We start from the raw sequence: 7,770 nt of genomic DNA, 5'->3' as shown, positions 1-7,770 counted from the left end.
TATTTTTGGATACCTTGGATAACCAACCTGCACTGGCATTGTTTATATGTGCGAATACCTTGGATAACTAACTGGGACTGACTTACTTTTGTTAGCGGTAGTGAACTGGGATACCCTGACTTAGGTGTTGATCTTTGGCCTTTCCAGTTAAGGAGCTATCGCTATCGAGTCAAAAGCAGCTTTTACAGTATCTCTGACACTTGAGACATGACATCCTCATGTTCCAACCCTCAGAGCCAGATTAAGCACAACAGTTAAGCCACTAATTTTAATGTGCTTTCATTTTGTCCTTTGGGGAAGCTCTAATCTCTTTCTTTCCTGACTATTTATCCTGACCGTTGTTCCATACTTCCCTTAAGGGCGAAGGCAATCTGGATCTCTTCCAGAGTTTTTGATAACTTATTTTACTCTACAGGTGTACCTACTTGACCCAGGCACCCACAGTGACGCTTATGTTATCTCCTCCAACACCACAGGGTTTGGAAGGTCGCCTGTGATCTCTGTAAAGAGCCTACAGAGCCTCAGTATTAGTGTGCCACTTACATCTGTCCCCAGCTCCCTGTTGCAGTCTATTGTCCAACCTGACATTGAATTCCCTGTGTGGAATCCGCCAACAAGCACTTCCACAGCAGTTATTGCACTCTCTCTGTTTTTGCTTTATTTCTATCACTTGTATTTAACCCAAAACCTTTTTTAATTTTTTAAGATCACCCTCCAATTCCTGCTTTTGGTCCAACCTCTCTGCACTCTTTCTGACAAATAAAGGTTGCAATAAATACAATCCATTAAAATTCCTTTTAATGGAAAGCCTGAATGGGCCAACATGCTCCTTTACAATAGCCAAAACAAGGTAAACATTTATTTATTGTAAACATTTATGCAGCATTTACCATTTCTGAATCAATTTTCACATGTTCAAAACATTTTTAATGTAAACAAGTTTCTAACTCTTTTTGAATCCAGCTTTCATATTGTGATTTAGGTGGCACGGTGGCTTAGTGTTTAGCACTATCGCCTTGCACCTCTGCGTTCGATTCCCATATTGGGTCTGTGTGCCTGGATTTTCATGTTCTCTCTATCCTCTGGGGACTCCAGTTTCCTCCCACAGTCCAAAGCCTAATCATGCAGATTAGGCTAATTAGTGTTCCCAAATGTGCGCGAATGAGCATGTATGTGTGAGTGCCCTTTTAAAGTAATGCTTTAAACAAAATAATAAGTAAATAAATAAACAGGAAATGTAAAAAAATGTTTTGCTAAAGAAAATGTAAAAAGTATTTTAAGTAGTGAAATAAAACCTACTTTGGATGTATTGGTCCACATTGTCACACAGTAAGTTACCACCATCCACCATACCACCATGTGTTGACAAAATTCCACGTTATGTAAGAAAACTTCTGAAATGTACAGGTGCATCACAATAAATCAGAATATCATTAAAAAGTTTATTCATTTCAGTAACTCAATTTTAAAAAGTGAAACTCATATTATGTAGATTTATTACACACAGACTGATATGTTTAAAAAAGGTTTATTTTAAATAAAGGCATAATTTTGATAATTATGGTTAATGAAAATCCAAAATTCAGGATCTCTGAAAATTAGAACCCAGACTCAGAGAACGAAGTACAGTTAAGTTGTTTAGTATTAGTATATGCTCTCTAGTCCTAGAGAGCATATACTTCGCAAAGACTGGAAGTATGTAAATTTTTTACATCTGTGTCTTGTAATTAGTCTCAGGTGTGTTAGTACTCAGGTGAGCTGGTGCGTTGGTGTTGGGGGTTGTAGTTCTTGTTAGCTGTGGTTCTGGCAATTACTTAAGACTAATAAAACAGAAAAGATTTTTTAACACAGAAATGTTAAACTACTGAAAAGTATGTACTGTACATGTACAACACACATGGAAGTGATCAGTCTGTGGCACTGCTGGGGTGTTAGCCCAGGTTGCTCTGATAGCAGCCTTCTGCTCTTCTGTGTTGTTTGGTATGGTGTCTTGCATCTTTCTCTTTACAATACCCCATAGATTCTATATAGGGTTTGTGTCAGGCAAGTTTGCTGGCCAATCAAGCATAGGGATACCATGGACCATTAAAGAGATATTAGTACTTTTGGCAATGTGGGCAGGTGCCAAGTCCTGCTGAAAGATAAAATCAGCATCTCTATAAAGCTGGTCAGCAAAGGAAACCATAAAGTGCTCAAAACTTTCCTGGCAGATGGCTGCGCTGACCTTGGACCTAATAAAACACAGTGGACAAACACCAGCAGACGACATGGCTCCCCAGACCACCATTGACTGCGCAAACAGTTCCCCAAGCAACTTGAATTCTGTGCCTCTCCTCTCCTCCTCCAAACTCTGGGACCTTGATTTTTAAATGAAATGCAAAATGTACTTTCATCTGAAAAGTGGACTTTGGCCCACTGAGCAACGGTCCAGTCCTTTTTGTCCTTAGTCCAGTTAAGATGCCTTTGACATTGTCTCTGGTTCAAGACTGGCTTGACACAAGAAATGCGACAATTGTACCCCATCTCCTGAATATGTCTGTGCGCAGTGCCTCTTAAAGCACTGACTCCAGCTACAGTCTACTCCTTGTGAATCTCCCCCAAATGGGCTCCTGAATCGGCTTTGTTTCACAATCCTCTCAAGACTGTGGTTATCCCTATCCAAGCACATTAATAGAAAGTTGAATGGAAGGAAAAAAATGGTAAAACTGGGATAACCGCAGCCTTGAGAGGATTGTGAAACAAAGGCCATATTTTGCTATGCTGAGGTGATTTCAGCTTATAAAATTGAACATAATCAAAATATGAGTTATTCCTGAATTTTACAAAAAAAACACAATATTATGTGCTAGTTCACAAGAATGACTGATATATATATATAGACAAAAATATTTTGCCAAACATGTTAATTATTGAATTCGGGTGTTTCAATCAGGCTCCTTATCCCGAGTAAAGGACAATGCTATGCTTCAAACTTTGCGGCTTCCAACATGACTGGGCTTCAGTGCACAAAGCAAGGAATATAAAGACATTAGTTTTATGTAAAAGAACAGAGCCCGCACAGAGCCCTGACCTCAACCCCATGCACCTTTGGAATAAACTTAATGGAGTTGTGAGCCAGGCCTTCTTGTTCAACATCAGTGCCTGCATGAACTCATAAATACTCCAGAGAAAGAATAAGCACAAATTCCCAATGAGACACTACAAAATCTCATGCATAGCCTTGAAAAAGAAGAGCTAAGCAGAGTGGAAGCTGTTATTATCATCTGCTCAGATTTCACCATATTTAGACTGTGTATGTTCCCAAACTAAACAAAAATGTAAAGAATTTTCACCAATTTTAAAAAAAAAAATCTGTTTTACTAATGTAATTAATATAGAGAGCACAAATTCAAACTATACCGAATACACAGCCAGCACCTCTGATTTTAAGCTAGGCCCGTTAAAAATTAGATCTCGCGCACTTACTGTAAATGAAACTATCACAAATCAGGACTTTGATATACTGTGTTTAACAGAAACCTGGATTAAACAGACTGAGTATGTAGCATATAATGAAGGTAGTCCTCCTGGACACAGCTACATACATCAGCTTCGGCCAACTATAAGAGAAGGAGGCCTCCCAGTTATTTATAATGAAAATCTGACTATCATACAAAAACCTAGAGACAAATTAAATGCGTTCTATATACTAGCATAACACGCGTAGCCCCAAATAAGAAAGTCCCCAAATAAAGGATGCTCAATATATATATATATATATATATATATATATATATATATATATATATATATATATATATATATATATATATATATATATACGCTAGCATTTGGCTTGGCAGTGTTCAGCCTGTCTGCGAGCTCTAGCATTTGAATCAGCGGTGTTCAGCCTGTCCACATCATGCCGTGAGCTCTGTCAGGGGAGTTGACCACTTGCTTTGATACAAGAGCCCCAACAGGTGACACGGCGGCACTCTGTACTTTTGTCTTTATCCAGCAAGCTCAAACGGATGCAATGGCGGCAGTCAGATAAAAGGATCTTACACAATTGAAAGGGCGGTATTTCATGCTGATGTGCAACACCAGCGTAGCGCACTCAGTCTGGCATGATAACAGCATTGGGTGCTTAAGCTGGTCCAACGACAGCATTGCAGGCTCATCTTTTGAAGTCCACAGGGCACAGGTGTTGCCCTGATTTCATGCCACTCACATGTGCGAAATGGTCTGTGTTGGTGCCTTTAGAGCGGCACAGTAGTTTCTCCTGGGTAGTTTTAGTGCAGCTTAACCTTACACTTTTACTCAAAAGCTTGGACACACCTATAAATTTCTTGATTTTTTTAAAATGTTTTTCTACATTGTAAAATAATGCTGAAGACATCTAAAATATGCAATCTCCAATGGCCAGTTGATATTGAGATGTACCTGCTACTTATCCTCTGTAAAGACTTTATAATGGCAATCAATTGGTAATTTTTGAGGCTAAACGAAATGAGGTAAGTTTTCCTTTCTGGGGATTGTTGTCATGAGAGTCAGTTACCCCATGGTGTTTGCATCCGACAATGCTGTTCTTGCAAAAACTAATGATCTTTGTGTTTTAAAATAATACCTGACTGTTGTTGTAACTTAATTACTTAATTCCATGTGTGTTTTTTATGCAACATTCATGCAAAATATTCAGATGTCTTTTCCCTATTTTTTAAAAATATTTTAGATGCTTTAAATGAATGGATTGCTGGGCAAATATAAAAAAATATATAAATATAATATTTAATATTGAATTATCTTAAATAATAAGTCCAATAGAGTATGTGGATTTAAAAAAAAAGCTACATTTAGCATTTATGGAAGAATTCATTGACACAAACAATGTTTACAGATGTTTTTTTTTTTAAACCGCTAATTTCCAGGCAGGCAGAACCGCGGCCATTTGCAACCACAATTGCCAGGCAACAGCATCAAACAGGCAATCAGGGAAGATTTGCGACACCTGTGCATGCATCTATATAAGCCACTTTGAATTGGTATATGGCGTGCAGTTGTTTAGGCAGCACCAGGTATAGAGCATCACGCTTAGAGCCAAAGACAAAAAAAAAGATTTTTTTTTCGTAGTGAGAGATGAATTAATGTTAGTGAAAAGTGTGTGGTAGTAAGAGACGAATTAATGTTAGTAAAAAGCATGTTAGACGAATGCATGTTAGTAAAAAGTGTATGTGATAGAGAGGGATGAATAAATGTTAGTGAATAGCGTCTTAGTGAGAGATGAATGAAAAAGACAAACGAGTGTTAGTGAAGATGTGTATGAGAAACAAATGTAAGAGACGAATGAACATTAGTGAAAAGCGTGTGTGTTAGTGAGAGGAAGTAAGGAAGAGGCAAACTGAAGAAAAAGAGTGTTGGAAAAGAAAAGAGAAAATAGTACCTGAACGAAAACGCAAACAAAGGGAAGGTAGTGTTTGGAAAGAAAAAAAGAAACCAATGTAGGACTGCATGAGAGAAAGGGAGAGAGACAATCGTCTGGGTGTAAATATGAGGGCGAGCTTATGTTAGAGGAAATGCTTGAAGGAAGTCAAAGGAATGGCTGCGTGCCGAGCAAAATAAGGGAAAATCTCTCCACAGTTGCACAACCAATCCCACAGTTTGCAGCTCCAAACTATCCCAAAGAAACCTTGTCTAAGCCCTGCGTTGGGCATCGCTGGCCTGTGTTATACATATATTTCATTGCAATCAAGGTTATTCTTAATTGATTAAATCTGTTAACAGATGAAGTGCTTTTTATGTGCATCATAAGGACATACTGTAAATGAAGTGTGCTTAGTTAACCATTAACGTAGACCATACATATTTCTTAAAATTTACAGTATATTTTATGCAGTTGTGTAAAGTATTTGAGTAAATGGACTTAGTTACTGTACTTAAGTATTTTTTGGCTACTTTGTACTTGTACTGAGTATCAAAAATATAAGCAACTTTTACACTCTACTCGATCACATTTTTAATTGCGAGCGACTTTTTAGCAGTGCTGGCCTCATTTTCAGTCCAAAAAGAGCTAGAATAAGTTCCACGAACTTTGAGAACCAGCTTTTGTTGAAGTTGAATAAACATATTGCCCCCGTTTCAGACTAAGAGGTAAATCAAATCAAAGTCCGCTCTAAATTTTTTTTTTTCATTGTAGACTGAAAATACCTTTTTTTGAGGAAAAAAATCTTTTACTTGTGCCTTTTTTAAACATTTGAGTTTGACTGAGACTGACTTTTGTTTTGCCATTTTTAAATATTGAAGTGTTCAATTTCATTTCGATATTAGGAAATAAAACCTCATGAATAAGCGGTTTTTGTGTTTCACATTTCTTGGTGTTCTTTGAGCCAACATTCAGTACGAGTAAAATACTTAAGTTCTTTTAAAATCAGATACTTTAAGACTTTTACTTATGTCTTATTTGAATTGGTGACTTGTAATTTGTAATGGAGTCATTTTTACAGAGCGGTATCTGTATTTTTACTCAAGTATGGTCTTCAGGTACTCATTACACCTCTGATTTTATGTGTAAGAATGTGATGGCACAGTGGTTAGCACTGTCGCCTTGCACCTCCAGGGTCCAGGATTGATTCCAGGCCAGGCTCAATTCCCGTCTCTGTGTGCATGGAGTTTGCATGTTCTCCCCATGCTTGGTGGGTTTCCTCTGGGTACTCTGATTTCCTCACACAGCCCTAAGTAAGTGTATGTGTATGTGTGCCCTGTAATGGATTGGCACCCTGTCCAGGGTGTAACCCACCTCGTGCCCTAAGCCTCCTGCGATAGGCTCCATGCCCCCTGCGACTCTGAATACAAGATAAAGTGGTATAGATAATAAGTGAGCAGGGCCGGTTCTAGACAGGCAAATATGGGGGGCAGTCAGAAATGTGAAGGGGGCATCATGTGTGCACATCATGTTCGAGCACTGTTTTTTCCCCCTGTGCTTATACCAGTGGTTCTCAAACATTTTCTGTCATTCCCCACTTAAGGGGGTGGGCGAATTTTCAAGCCCCACTTTTCAACAAAATGATAACCAAAACGGCCAAGTTTACTATTTATTAAAAAATCAATTTCTAGACCAGTAAGATCAAATAACACCAAGTTCAAAACAGATAAAATACACGTGCATTTGTTATAACAGGCTCACTTCGTCACTTATCTAGAGCTTTCTTTTAAAGAAGTTGAGTGGCTTATTGATGTGACTGGGGTGTGTTGTCGATAAGTGTCTTCCTACTTTGTCTCATGCTGTCTGCTGCCAGCGGTTTAAGACACAAAACACACACGGGTCTCTCCTCTGCCCCCACCATCCCCACCATGAATCCAAACGCAACATACAGTGGGCTTCATCATGTTTTCCTTTCGGCTGGATTTTGGTTAATTAGGCTGATAGTGCTGAATCACCTGCTTTTTTGTGGTCCATGTAACAAATGTATCCATTGACGTTATTATGCTCACTACATACAGTACGCTACTGTGTTATGGTCTAAAATGCCCCCCCTGCCATAGATTGCCCCTCCCCCACACACATACACATAATCTCTTTCAAATAATATATTAGAACATAAATGCATAGGTTTATGGTTCACAAATGACAAATTATAACAAATGAATTTAATTATAAAGTAAGCAATATAAAAAAAATTTGTATAGGAGAAAAAATATATAAATTAGCCTATATATTTTTTTTCATATACATGTATATTTTTATATTGCTTATTTTATAATAAAAATCGTTTCCTGTAATTTTTCACCACAAAC

This window comes from Clarias gariepinus, chromosome 24 (assembly GCF_024256425.1).
Source record: "Clarias gariepinus isolate MV-2021 ecotype Netherlands chromosome 24, CGAR_prim_01v2, whole genome shotgun sequence".
Lineage (NCBI taxonomy): Eukaryota > Metazoa > Chordata > Actinopteri > Siluriformes > Clariidae > Clarias > Clarias gariepinus.
This window is presented reverse-complemented; position numbering follows the sequence as displayed.